At 51.3% G+C, this 14,720-nt stretch overlaps 1 protein-coding gene across 1 annotated transcript in view; it reads left to right on the top strand.

The window, feature by feature from the left end:
- Positions 1-14,720, top strand: part of PSD2 (pleckstrin and Sec7 domain containing 2) — a 78,835-nt gene that overhangs the window by 5,922 nt on the left and 58,193 nt on the right. The window lies entirely within an intron of this gene.

Below are 14,720 nucleotides of genomic sequence, written 5' to 3'. Positions count from 1 at the left end.
ACCCTTCGACTTCAGTTCGAAAACTGCAGCTTCTTGTTCAAGCCAGCCATGAGACACTGAGGTCAGTGTGTCAGAGGCCTCTCAGCTGGCCCAGGGGGACTCCAGGTGTCCTGGCATGGCTGGGGGCTGTGGAAAAGGGCAGGGGAGCTGGAGAGCCCTGTTGGACAGGCTGGGCTGTAGCAGGGCTGGCAGGGAGCACACAGGGTGGAAGCTGAAGGCTGATGAGGTTTGGACCAGTGCTGCAGTTTATTTCTGGCCTGCTTAGCAATCTCAGGCAGGCAGTGTGGGTTAAGGCATCTCCTGTCCTGGATTGACAGTACAGATCCAATTAGCCATGAAAGCCTCTAATTATTTGTCCTGAATTGCTCTGGTGGTAACCAAGGCTCTGCTATCTCCTCCTTTTGTCTGTGTCCCAGCTGGAAATGCCCCAGTGTCCCTGCATCTAGAGCAGCAAGTGTGATGTGCAAGCAGAGTCAGCACAATCTAATCAAGGGAGACAGGCCCTGTGAGTTAATGAGGGGATGGACCCGCTTGGTTGGCTTTGGAGAGTTCTGAGCCCATCCTGAGAGACAAAGGGCTGAGTGTGGCCAGGATAAGGCTCACAGGATGAGCTGCTGTGAGAGAGGGGCTGCAGGACACAGGGAGGGAAGGGGTGGCTTGGCAGCAGAGTCCCTTGTGTCTCATAGGAGAGAAACACCTCCTGTAGGAGGAAAGGCTGAGAGAATTGGGATTGCTCAGCCTGGAGAAGGGAAGGTTTCGGTGTGACCTTGCTGTGGCCTCTCAGTACCTGCAGTGGCTGCCAGAGAGCTGGAGAGGGACTTTGGGCAAGGGCCTGCAGTGACAGGACAGGGGGAAAGGCTTCAAACTGATAGAGTAGGTTTAGATTAGATATTAGGAAGAAATTCTCCCTTGTGAGGGTGGGGAGGCCCTGGCACAGGCTGTCCAGAGAAGCTGTGGCTGCCCCATCCCTGGAAGTGTTCAAGGCCAGGTTGGAAGGGGCTTGGAGCACCCTGGGATAGTGGAAGATTTCCCTGCCCATGGAATGGACCCTTAAGGTCCATTCCAACCCAAACCCTTCTGTGGTTCCTCGATTCTGGCTCTGCAGCTTGGCCAGCTGAGGTTGGCAGCTGGAAGCAGTGGCTGCAGGGAGCCACAGACGTGATGGGAGGTGACCCAGGCAAGGCCTGAGGGCTTCTCTTCTCCAGACACTCGTGCTAAGTTACAGCTGTGCATTCTCAGCTGCAAAACTATTTTAAGGGGAACAAAGCATTGCAGGCCATTTATTGCATCCTTCTGCTTCTTCTGGGTTCTTGTTGTGCAGAAGAGGGGCCTTGGCTGTCTGTGAGGGAAAATGTGTCATGAACATTCTCAGTAACCTTAACTCTGACCAGACATGACAGCAAATGGCTCTCAGACGAGACAGGGCAGCCAGCCTTGGCTTGAAAGCAACATTTTGCACAAATAATATTCAGGTCCTGTATGAGGGGCCAGCTGAGTGCTTCCACTGTTGTTTCCAGGTCACAGGGTCCCCCAAAAATGGGTTTGACGTCATTGTCTTGAGATGCTGCCTGAAGGCAAGCCATGGCTGTGCTCACCCAGTGCACATTTTCTTCGTGTGTGGATGGATGAGCAGCAGACCTGCCAGCAGCATGGCTCTGCCCTGTGCAGAGAGGAGGGGAGAAGCAGCAGGGACGCCCACCTGGGGGAAGCTGGGAGCTGTTCCCAGGCTGATCCTGGTGCAAAGAATGTGCTGAACATCAAATGTGTCTCTCTGACCTCCCTCCAAGTGACCTTCAGACAGGACCTGTCCCTACCAGCCCAGTGCTGGCCCTAGGAGTCAGCTGACACATCCTTCAAGCCTCTTGGTGTCCTTCCCATGCAGCCCAGAGCCTGCCAGGTTCAAGCCAGAGCTTCCTCCATACAAATGGGGACCAGGGGGGTGGGCAGTGAAAGTACAAAAACTGTTTCTCTCCTGCCCACTTGGAAAGGGGAGCCATGGAATTTTAAGCAGCAAAGACAAAACTCTGCTGAAGAGGCCTCTTCTGTGCTTGCCTGTTGAAACCTCTGATCACAGTGGAGAGGGGGTCCAGGGACATGCCAGGCTTGCCCTTATTAATGGCTCTGTTGTTGTCTGCTCCTCTTTGCTGGCCTTTGCTCTGGGAGATGGTTTGCCAAAGCAGCCACTGCTTTCCCTGGAGCAGCTTCCAGGGGAGCTGTCCCCATGGTGGGAGCTGTCCCCATTGTGGGGCTGTCCCCATGGTGGGGCTGTCCCCATGGTGGGAGCTGTCCCCATTTTGGGAGCTGTCCCCATAGTTGGGGCTGTCCCCATGGTGGGGCTGTCCCCATGGTGGGAGCTGTCCCCATTGTGGGGCTGTCCCCATTGTGGGAGCTGTCCCCATTGTGGGGCTGTCCCCATGCTGGGGCTGTCTCCATGGTGGGGCTTGTCCCCATGGTGGGAGCTGTCCCCATTGTGGGGCTGTCCCCATTGTGGGGGTTGTCCCCATTGTGGGGTTGTCCCCATGGTGGGAGCTGTCCCCATGGTGGGGCTGTCCCCATAGTGGGGCTGTCCCCATGGTCGGGCTGTCCTCATGGTGGGGGTGTCCCCATTTTGGGGGCTGTCCCTATAGTGGGGGCTGTCCCCATGGTGGGGCTGTCCCCATGGTGGGGCTATCCCCATTTTGGGGGCTGCCCCATAGTGGGGCTGTCCCCATGGTCGGGCTGTCCCCATAGTGGGGCTGTCCCCATGGTCGGGCTGTCCCCATGGTGTGGGTGTCCCCATTTTGGGGGCTGTCCCCATAGTGGGGCTGTCCCCATGGTGGGGCTGTCCCCATGGGGGGGGTGTCCCCATTTTGGGGGCTGTCCCTATAGTGGGGGCTGTCCCCATGGTGGGGCTGTCCCCATTGTAGGGGCTGTCCCCATAGTGGGGCTGTCCCCATGGTGGGGCTGTCCCCATAGTGGGGCTGTCCCCATGGTGGGGCTGTCCCCATGGTGGGGGTGTCCCCATGGTGGGGCTGTCCCTCTGTGTGGCCAGGCTGCTCTGATGCCTTATGAAGGCTGACCTAGAGCAGGGACTAGATGGAGCTGAAGAATAAAGTAGGGATTTATTAAGAGGCCTCAGTGGATCCACCTTGGGCAGCACAACCCAAAAGGGCCACAAAAAATAGTTGACTGGTCACAGGGTCTCTCACTTTTATAAGTTATGGTCCATTTGCATATTGGAGCCAATTGTCCAGTTACAGCTTTAGCCCATGAAATCCCATCCTTCTTGGTGTTCTCCAGCCCACGGTGTTTGTGCTCTTGGGGCTGAGATTTGGATCATTTGTCCTTGGTCCCCAGCTAGAGCAGGAATTGTTTTGTCTCCCTGCTCTGTGCAGAGAGCTCACCATCCCCTCATATGAAGCCCAGACCCACACACTAAAGCAGCACAGAATCTGAAAATTTAAAAGCTAAACCTGAGGAATCAGCTCAATGCTGGTTCTCAGACCTGGCCTACAGGGCTGAGCCAGAGTGTTCTGGGAACCTCCTTTATGGCCACAAAACCTGAACTTGCAGATGGAGAAGGGACAGGTGAGAAGAGAAGAAGATCTTGGTTCCATCTGAGACTTTTCCCTTCTGTATTTTAAGGATGTTCAGCCTTGCAGCTCAGGACTCCTAGTAGGGACACCAACTTCTGCCAGCTTGGTCTCTGCTCTCTCCAGCAGCACCAGTTTGGCTGGGCTGGGGACACAGTGACAGCCTGACTGCTGCTTTTCATGCATCACTTTCACCATCCAGCAATGCAGCTGTGCAGCTGCTCTGCCCTGCACTCTCCTGTGTCCCACCCCAGGCTCACAGCATCAGGCCCTCTTACCTGTGTTTTTCTCCTTGAACCACTTAGTTTTAAATAGAGCAATTATCTTCCTTCAGAAAGGAGCTTACCCACTCCAATCTAGGGCAGTCTGAGAGAGCAGCAGCCTGCACAGCTCTCCCCGGGAGCACAGCTCTGTTCCCAGCATGGGGGCTCCAGGCTGGGAGAGCTGGGGGTGCTCACCTGGAGAGGAGAAGGCTCCAGGGAGAGCTCAGAGCCTAAAGGGGCTCCAGGAGAGCTGGAGAGGGACTGGGGACAAGGAATGGAGGGACAGGACACAGGGAATGGCTCCCACTGCCAGAGGGCAGGGCTGGATGGGATCTTGGGAATCAGGAATTGTTCCCTGTGAGGGTGGGCAGGCCCTGGCACAGGGTGCCCAGAGCAGCTGGGGCTGCCCCTGGATCCCTGGCAGTGACCAAGGCCAGGCTGGACAGGGCTTGGAGTACCCTGGATAGTGGAAGGTGTCCCTGCCCATGGCAGGGGTTGGACTGGCTGATCTTTAAAGTCCCTCCAACATAAACCCTTCTGTAATTCTGTGATTCCTGTCTGTGGCTCAGGATGGTGGTTGGACCATTGGTTTGGGGTCTGAGGCATTACTGGGCTGAGCAGTTTGAGCCTTTGGTCCCAGTTTTTTCTCTGTAACCTCTCTTGTGCCACAGGGATGCAGGCTTGGCTCTGGGAGCAAGGCCAAGGTTCTGCCAGGGTTCTCAGCCTTCCCTCCATGGCCAAGGCCTGAGGCATCTCTGGATGGGGAAATCTCTTCCTGAGTCTGTGTGATAAGAAAATACAGACCTTCAGACTTTTACCTGCACATCTATCAACAAGTGACAGACCTGCAGGGGACTGGCAGGAACTTTCAGAGGTGGCCTAGTCCATGTCCATGCCCAAAGATGGGGCCAGTCCTTTTGTAGGCCAGTGCCAGCAGAGGTTTCTCCAACCTGCTCCTAAAATGCCTGCCCATGACCCCTGTCTGCTTGAAAGGATGAGGTATTGGCTGTGATTCAGAGGATGTAATTGCTTCTGGGTTTAAATGCTCAAAAAATGAGGGAGCCTTTGCAGAAGCTTGTTGCAGTGAAGGGTTCAGTGATGGAGCAGATTCTGCCAGGCTCAGCTGCCACACTCTCTGTGCTAGGAAGGGTTTACATCCTCACATGTGTAGATTACCTATCTCCCCTGTCTTGGGATCCCTCTGCTGTCTCACAAGTCTACACCCAGCTGTTGTTTAATTAAAAAATAAGCAGACAGGTATTCACTGGGAAAATTAAGCTGTTTTGCTCTTTATGTGTCCTTGATGCACTCCTGGCTTCTTATCTGGGGACAACAGCTCTAAGCCTTGAATTTGCATTTATTTTTGCCTTGCCAAGCTGACTGTTTCACTAGGGAGCAAACCATGGAGCAGTGAATGTGCCATGCCACACAGACTGGCCATGGTTTCATTGAGCAATGTGCCTTTGCCTCCCCTTTGCCCTGCCCCATGGGCTGTGGGGCTCAGGGGATGTGGCTGCAGCTCATGGTCACCTCCATGCTGTGGTGACTGCTGAGGGCATTTGGCTTCTTCAGCCTGGAGCAGAAGAGGCTGAGGGGAGCCCTGAAGGCAGCCTGCAGTTTCCTCATGAGGGGAAGCAGAGGGGCAGCACCAAGGACAGTGACAGAACCCAAGGGAATGGCTGGGGCTGCACTGGGAGAGTCACGTTGGATATCAGAGAAAGGTTCTTCCCCCAGAGGAGATAAGGCACTGACCAGGCTCCCCAGGGAATGGTCCCAGCCCCAGGGCTGCCAGAGCTCCAGGAGTGTTTGGACAACACTCCCAGGCACAGGGGGGATTGCTGGGGTGTCTGTGCAGGGCCAGGAGCTGGACTGGATGGTCCTTGTGGGTCCCTTCCAATTCAGCATGCTCTGTGATCCCATGAGACAGCTAGAAGCTGGAGACCCACAGATGTGAGCTCTCAGTTCATTTGTCAGGGCTTGACAAACCCAGAGGTGCCCAAGAGGGGAGCAGACTGGAGCTGTCTCCATATTCCCTGAGTCAGCAGATTTTCTCCTTCTGGTGGCTTTAGATGAGAAGAATAGAAAAGGAAGGAAGAATGAAGTTAAAAGACTGATTTTCAAAGGTTGGAGGAGTTGAATCTCCTTGATTAAGGCTCTGTAAAACACTGTGATCATCAAGCCCACCCTGAGTGTTTGTCTTGAGCCCAGCCCAGGAGCTCTTCTGAGGCTGCTGGTGCATGAAACCCAAGCTCCCATGGACACCCTCTCAGTGGATCAGCTGGGGCAGATTTAGAGATGGTCCAGCTGAAGAAGGGTTTCCTCCAGGGACAGACAAACCAGGGCAGGACTTGTTTCCTTTGAACTTTTCCTGCAGGAGTGCCAAGCTTTTACCCCAGAGCACAGATTCCCCAAACACCCTCAGAGTCCAAGCCCCAGCTTTGTACCCTGAATTACTCCATCCCTCCAGAGCAAATGCAGTGGAGCAGATCCAGCCATGGCTCTGCTCATGCCTGGTGACACATCAGTATCACTTCTCCTTGGCTTCTCCCACCCACAGCACCTCTGACCAGGACAGTGCTCGTGGCTTGAGCTCCACTGCACTCCTACAACAGCACTGAGGAGTTTTCATACTGGAAATTGGGATTTACAGAGATGAAGTGAGTTGATGAAGGAAGTCAGAGCTGTGGGGAGGGGGAGAAAAAGAACCCAGGAAAGCTGTTAATCTGCCATTTCAATTTGCTGCATTGTAGCCTGAGAACTTCATCGTTGCTGAGCTACCACCCAGGTGCTCATCCAATGGGAGCTGCTGGAGATTTGCAAGTAGAAGAGCTTTAAACACGAGACAACGTGGATTAAGCCTGACACCCCATCAGATCCTCCTTCTCTGGGTCCCTGATCTTCCAAGAGGCACCTTTCCCACTTTGCATATAATGTGAACTATTGTATAAATATTTAGTCATTCTGTTGGGAACATTAATTATAAATGGAGACTCAGCTTTTGAAAGCTGCCTGTAGGTCTGGGCACCCAATTTCCATTAATTTTAATGAGAATCAGACATCCAAATCCCATTCGGTGGCTTTGAGCATCTCAGGCAGGAAGCTTCATGTGACACCCCCCGCCTCCATTCTCCCCACTCTGCAGTGTAAGAGTGAGATTTGCAAATACCTTACAAATCCTGCAGATGCCTGAGCTGCCCTTGTGCCATGCCATTGTTGTCTGCTGAGGATGGTTGGGTGGTAGCTTCAGAAGTATTTCTAATAAGTTCATTTAATCCATCCTGTTAGTTCTTTTTCTTTGCACCCCCCTCAGCACTTTGAAACAGCAATGCCTGAATGAGCCCCCAGCCTGTGTGGTTTTTTTTGACAGAGAAGCTTTGATGCTTGCAAATGACAGCTGTGCAGAGCAGGTCTGAAATGAATGATTGAATTATCTGACTGATTAAAAATGTGCTGTGGCTTGGAAGATCAGACAGCAAGTACCCACTTAGGCAGCTCACATGAAAGAGAGCACACATGCACGTAGGGTGTGTGTTTGTGTGTGCATTGGCAAAAACAGCCAGTGAGATGGGACAGACACACAGAGCAGCAGCTTCTTAAGCTCAGCATCCTTTCCAAAGCTCCAAATCTGCTGTGAGATGCTCAGCAAAGCTAAAACTCAGTGTGGTTGTGGAGATAATGATTATTTAGACAGACGTCAGCAGTGGTTTAGGAAATGGAAATTGAGCTAAAAAGTAGTGCAGGCTGGGGAACTACTTAACTGCATCTCAGTCCCTCCTGGCCTGTGGCTGAGGAGGGATAAACTCTGGAAACACAGTTCCATCCTCTGTGCCATGGTGAGGAGCAGCCCCAGGGGCACCAGCTCCATGGGAACCTATCCCGTGATCCAGAGGCTGGAAAAACTCGAGCCCTGGTGAGATTAGCTGTAAATGGCTGGAAGGATGGAGAAAGGAAGCCTGGTTGTGGCTGTGCCCTTGATGGCATCAGTGATGCAACAGCAGATGTGCCCATGCAGCCTTTCCAGACCTACCTCAGCTTCCTTCCCAGTCCCTATGTAGTAAACTCTCCCTTGGTGGTGCCTCAGAGAAACTCAGCTCAGCTAGAACAGAAGAAAAATATCTGGAAGTGAAATGAATGAAAAAAAAAATTTAAGTGCTTTTTTTGCAAATGAAATATATTTTGTTGGCTCAACAAGCTCACAGGTTCCTGCTGGAGTTCCATAGAGGGGAAAAAGAAATCATGTCATAGCAGTTGCAGTTGTAGTTCTTCATTGTGAATGGTCTTCTGATAGTTTGCTGAAATTGATTTTTTCCTAAATTGTCAAACTGTTTTTCATCTCCCTGCTTACAGAAGATCACTATCTTGCCCTGACCCCCAGCTCAAAGAGGTGAAACACTGGGCTGTAACTAATTGCTTTATCTGAAATAGTTTTGGTTTGTTCTCCCAGCCCAGCCACTGAATAATTTGCTCTTTGCCCCTTCCAGTGCCATTAGTGCTGTTGGGTGTCTGTAACAGCTTCAGCCTCGCCCTTCCTGCTCCTGTCCCAGTTCCAGTGGTCATTTCCACAAGACTAAATGCTGCAATATCCTAAGGGCACACAGAGCTAATGGTAACTCATTGGCATCTGTGTCATCTCTCCATCAACATCCCAAAATGTCCCTCTTATTGAACCCATTCTGGCAGCTCAGGAACACTCAGAGCAAAGAAGGTGCTGGGATTCTGCTTATGTAAAACCTCATCACTGCTAATTGTCCCCCTGCAGCCCAGGTGTGGGAGCCCCAGGGCCCCTGTGTTTCTGTCCCACATTTCTCCCAGCCAGGACCTGGCTGCTGAGCTTAAAGGAACATCAGATCATTTGAATTCCCTTTTCCATCATCTGAAAATGTCTGTTTATCAACATTTTTTTTTTAATTTAAAAAGATAATAGAGAAGTTGTTGACACTCCATCCCTGGAAGTGTTCAAGGCCAGGTTGGACAGGGCTCTGAGCAGTCAGGTTTAGTGGAAGGTGTCCCTGCCCATGGCAGGGAGTGGAACAAGAAGAGTTTTAAGATCCCTACCAACCCAAACCATCCTGTGTTTCTATGAATAGAATTGAAATCAGGTTTATAACTTCAAAAATTATTTCTAATCCCCCTTTCCCTATCCCAAGCCTTTCAAAAATCAGTCAGAGGGCCTGGCCTCTAGGCTGGACTCAGACAGACAATGATCCTTAAAGGTGAGGGCAGATGGGCAGCACCTCCCATCAGAGTCAGTGCTCCCTGGTACCTTGGCCTGAGTTTTCTGCTACCCTTGCTCACTGTACCTCATCCTACAGGCTGAGCAGTCCTTGGCCTGGAAGATCCAGGGTCTCTGTTCCCACAGCTGAAGCATCCTCACTTTCTCTGTCTTGGATTGTCTCAGGTAACAGCAAATTTTCCTTCCTTTGCTCTCTGCCCCTTCACGTCAGTGCTCCAGAACCTGCTCACACCAGCAAAATCAGTCCTCACACCCTCTAAAATCCCTCTGCAACTCTCTTGGAGATGCTTCAAGGGCTGGAAGCCCACAATGAGGTCACCCCAAAACCTTTTCTTCTCCAGGCTGAACAAACCAAACCCTCTCAGTCTTTCCTCACAGCAGAGCTGCTCCATCCCCTTGATCATCTTGGTGCCCTCTCTGGGCTTGCTCCAACAGTTCCACATCCTTCCTGTGCTGGGAGCCTGGAAGTGGAGGCAGAACTGATCCAAATATTCCACCAAGGGTTGCTCTTGCCCTCAGGCTGGGGTGGATCAGCAGATGGATCCCTGCAGAGTGCTGGATCGAACGAGGGGATGGACAAACAGCTTCCCTAAAGAGCTTCATAACAAAGTGAAAGAAAATCCATGTTCCCAGAACAGCTTTTCAGCCTCAGGGATAGATGCTGAAGGACTCGTGCTGCTGCCAATGTGCAGCCCCACAGTTTCCAAAAATGACAGATGATAATTTTCTGTTACCAAAGTATTGCAGTGAATTTGGTGTGATTCTGGATCAGTTGGACAGATAAAGGTGAATTGATTACTGAACTCAGAATTAATGGTTGCTTAAATGCCCTAATTGCATTTGTTCTGAGCAGAATGTGATCCTAAATTGATAATATGTATGCAAGGCACTTGAGAGTGGTCAATTTTCCTAAGTTGGGAACAATTACAAACAAGAAATGATTGGGGGAAAAAACAAGAAAAAATAATGTGTGTTCTAAATGAGGGTTGTTTAAGAAAACTTTGATAGATGCTGTCTCCTCCACAGCATGCACACAGTTCTGCAGCCATTGAAGATATTCTTAGCTAAGAATCTATCATTGTTAAGGAAGATGAAATCAGAAATAATAACACCAAACAGGAAAAGAAGGGATTTGGTAACAAAAGCAATGAATTAACTGTTACATAATGCAGAGACCTGGAAGGCTAATCTGGAAGAGCAGTCAATGAAAATTATGTTTGGTGGCATTAAGGACTATTAGGGAGTGTGCATGTGTGTGTGTTTATATGCATGGATGTCAGGGAGAAAATAAATGCTGCATGTTGGTTTTAGATGAAGCTGGTAAAGACTCTGCTCTGATACTAAAAAAAAGTAAGAAAGGTGTCCAGTCAAAGCTTCATAGCTCTGGAGAAGAGCAGCCTGATGGGTCCATATCCTACTGAGGGGATGGAAAGATGCTTGCTCCAGCAGTAACCAGGCAGCACATTAAATGGCAACTGGTAAATTGAAATGTTTGTACATGTCTAGGACTAGAAGAACTCCCTTGAATGTTTTCATGTATGTCAGGACCTGGATGTTGGGGAAGGGTGTGCCCAGAGAAGCTGTGGCTGCCCCATCCCTGGAAGTGTCCAAGGCCAGACTCAGAGAAACCTGAGTTATTCCTGGGTTATGGAAGCTGTCCCATGGCAGAGAGTGGAACTGGATGGGCTTTAAGGTCCTTCCCAACCCAGTCCATCCTGTGATTCTGTGAAGTCAGGCCAACAAAATAGGATGGCTTTTGTTTAGGTGAGATGATGGATGGCAGAGAGGGGGAGACTCCTGGCACTGGGGTACAATAAAAGATGGGAGAGATGCTGCAGAGCCCTTGTAGTCAGAAGAACACCAGACTCCCTGTGGGACCTCCAAGGACCTGCTCACTCTCATCAGCTGCTGAGGATACAGTTTTCATACACTAAGTGTTACTGAAATTAGGACAAGTCAGATGCTCTGAGTGGTCAGGTCTGCTTGGGGAGCTGATTTTGTGTCAGCAGTGGGCTCTCAGGAAGACAAGTGCAAATTCATACACTCAAAACCCTCGTGGGCAGAGGAAGGATGCTGTTTTGGAGGACAGTGACTCATTTGAAAGCTCCCATGAAGGAAGATGGAGAGTGAGCCGAGTGCTCATCCAGCACCATCAATCTTACCTTTTGCCAAAACCTGAAATGCCAGGAATGATGACTCCTATATTCCAGGCTGGGATTTCCCAGGCAGAAATGCCTACACTGGGCAGGGAATCAAAATCCTCCATGGCACATGGAGATTTCTTTAGTGTGGGCAAGGGAGATGACTAATCCCTGCACAGGAGATGAGTGCACACTGTCCTTGGGACTGCCAGAGGGCTCTGGTGGCTGTGCTGGCCAGGCTGGTACTCAGCTCTGACTCCTGGCCCAGCAGCCAGAACGTTACTGAGGAGCTCAGGGGATGAACTGTGGAGTAGGAAACCAGACCCCTATGGAGCCCTAAACAAGTTTCACTTGAGTTTGTATCCAAGAGGAGGTCACAAGAGAAACTGATCACAGCCTGGGGGGAAAGAAAAACTCCCAGGGGAACATTCTTGAAGGCACTGGGCTTTTCTGTGTAGGAAGAGCCAATGGTGACCCCAGACACAGCATTCAGGTGCAGGACTGGAGTTGTTTCACCTGGGGGTTACTTTGCTGTTGGACAGTTTGTCTCAGGGTGAGGTGTTTGGTGCAGCTCTCTGCCTTCTGCCTACACCTGTGAGAGCCCAGCTGGATGCAGAAATTCCAGGTGTGGGCTTTCCAACCTTATCTCCAAGGACAGACATCACCCAGGACAAAGAACTGATCTTAAGTGTAAGAGAAATGCAGACAAAGGCTCTCAAGGACTGGCCCTTTTTCTGCAGAGGGGCTGTTATCCCCCTCCCCATCCCCCTGTCTGCACCACCTGCATGCAGCAAGGCCCTCACACAGATTTCTTCTAATTATGGCTTCCAGCAAAGTGGCTTGTACTAAAAATTAGTGAATCCCAGCTGGAAAACCCAAGGGATTTCCTGAGAAAAACAGCTGTGTGAGGACATGGAAGCATGCTCATTCCTGGGTACAAAAGAACACTAGCAGTGGGTTCAGAACAAAAACTGAGAAGGCTGAGCAGCACCCAGAAGTGCCCTTGTGTGCCACAGCTAGCATCAAGAGCAGGGCATGGCTGGAAAACTCTTTGCAATGGGGATTCAGCACTTCAAAAGCAAAGGCATTAAGCTACAGTTAGGGCACTTTTTAAATGGTGAAGGAAGTCAATAAAGCCTGTGGGGCTGCAGGGTAGGTGGTCCTGTCTTCTCTACTCAGAGCAAAGGGGGAGCAGAGTGTGTGGAGCTGCCAGCCTTGGAGCTCAGGTTTGGTGGATTCCATGGGGCTACAGGAACATGAACCCTCTCAGGACCATAACTTTTTCCCAGGTGTCCCCCTGTGCTTTCAGCCTAGCTGGAGCATTCTCATGGTCTGTATGGTGCAGGTGTTGGCAGTGTTTACTTGTGGTGCCTGCAGCTGCCTGCTGCCTGGCAGGCTCACAGGGGATGCTTTGGCTTGTTTGGGGGCTTGAGGGGTGGCTCCCCTGATGCCGGTGTGGAGGGAAGGTGTCCTTGCCTCAGGATGCTCCTTCTTCCTCAGAGAACTCGCGTCACAGGTGGCAAAAAATCCAGACAGTTCAGCAGCACACACAGAATCGCTGTAGTTTGGGAGTTTTCTTAATTGGAAGAAAATATTATGACATATTGGAGGCACCTGACAGAGATGTAGCAGGAGAAATCTCTGTGCCTTGTTGCTGTTGGGAATGCCCAATCAATGACAGGCACAGGCTCACTCCCCTGCCAAGGGGAGGAGAGGAGGTTTCTCCCTGAATCCAGCTGTTGATACACTCATTCCCAGGAGCAGAATGATTGATAACACAGGTATTTGGAACCCACCAGTGGATATATTCTTAGAAACTAGAACCTCATTTTCTCATGCTGCAAAATGTCATTTCCTAGGACCAGCTGAGCAGAAATTGGATTTTGTTCCTTGCCTTCAGAACTGGACAGCACAACAGACTGATAAATATTGATTGTGCTTTTATATTTTAATTTTTTTTTGTTAAAGTACCCCTAACCTGATAATTGTTTGATTACAAATACATTAGAGTTGATCAGAAAGAGCAACAGGACAGACTTTTATGATGGTATTAATCAAATTTCTTTGATGAAGGGACCCTGTGGGAGGTTAAAAGCCCCACATCTGGATTTGCCCAGCTTCTTGACTGTGGCCACAAGTCCATTTTTGTGTCTCTCCAGCACAGTAACCTTCACTCACACTTGCATTTGTTGGAAAAGTCCTGAGTGTAGCTGCAGGGTGGCTCATTACATGGTTCATTACCAATCCTATCCCTGGCAAACAACCCTGTGTGCTGTGCTGGGGTATCCCTGCTGGAAGGATCTCTCTGGCCATGTTCTGCTGAGCTGCTCCAGGACATTATTTCACCTGAGGACTGTGTTGCAGGGTTAGGATATATGGCTGTAGGTTATAATGGTATTTTTAATTTGGGATGTTGGGGATTTGTCTGCTCATTCAGCAGTGTGTGTCCCCTGGAAGGAGTTTTCCAAGAGACAGAGGTCTAGGGAGAGGTTTTATCCTTGGAATCAGGAGGGGCAGACACCAAACCCTTCTTCCTCACCCAGAGGTTTGATGGGGCTTGGAGCACCCTGGTCTGGTGGAAGGTGGCCCTGCCCATGGCCTGGGCTGGAGCAAGGTGGTCTCTCAGGTGCCCTCCAACCCTTCTGTGCTGCTGTGAGCCCACATCCCTGTGCAGCAGTCAGGGTGCACATCCTGGCTCCTGTGTGCCACCCAGACATCAGTGATGCCAGTACAGAGTGTGCCACCCCTGGGGGAAGGATCCTTGTAGCTGGCCCAGGCTAAGGACCACTGGCTTGTGCTTCAGTGGGACAGCTTGACCCAGAGAGCACCCACCACCCCTCACCTGTGCACCCACAGAAACCCCCACTGTATTACAGCCACCAGAAGGCCAAGGGACAGGGTTTGCCCTAAACCACTGCTCTGTCAGTCTGGTAAAAGGGCCCTAAAGCAGGAAAAGCCTTGTGTCCCTGTTCCCCTCCACCCCACACTGCATCCCCAGCCCTCCTGGTGAGCCAGGTTCCTGGGCAAGCCTGTGGACAAAGCCATTGCCTTTGCATGCAAGAGCTGTCAGGATGGAGATGTGTCAGTGGTGGTGAGCAGCACCAGCTCCAGCCCACTATGATGGGAGAGGCCCTGGAGGCAGCTTGGCAGGCACAGGGCAGCACTGCTGCTAGAACCTGGGATGGGAGGGATCCATGGGATGGGATGGGATGGGTTGGGATGGGATCCATGGGATGGGATGGGATGGGATGGGATGGGATGGGATGGGTTCCATGGGATGGGATGGGATGGGATGGGATGGGATGGGATGGGATGGGATGGGATGGGATGGAGCTGCAGCAGGTGGGAGTGTCCAGAGGCACGGAGCAGCCCAACCTGCAGTGCTGGGGTGTGCACCAAGGTGGGTCCTTGAGGCATTCCCAGTGCTGCACGGCTGCGTTTGGAGTGCATCGGTTGTTAGAGACACTGAGAGCATTTGGCAGGATTTCAACCCCAAACTTGAAGCCAGTGT

This window comes from Molothrus ater, chromosome 15 (assembly GCF_012460135.2).
Source record: "Molothrus ater isolate BHLD 08-10-18 breed brown headed cowbird chromosome 15, BPBGC_Mater_1.1, whole genome shotgun sequence".
In the NCBI taxonomy this organism is placed as follows: Eukaryota; Metazoa; Chordata; class Aves; order Passeriformes; family Icteridae; genus Molothrus; species Molothrus ater.
The sequence above is the reverse complement of the archived record's forward strand: the minus strand, read 5'-3'. Positions and strand labels throughout refer to the sequence as shown.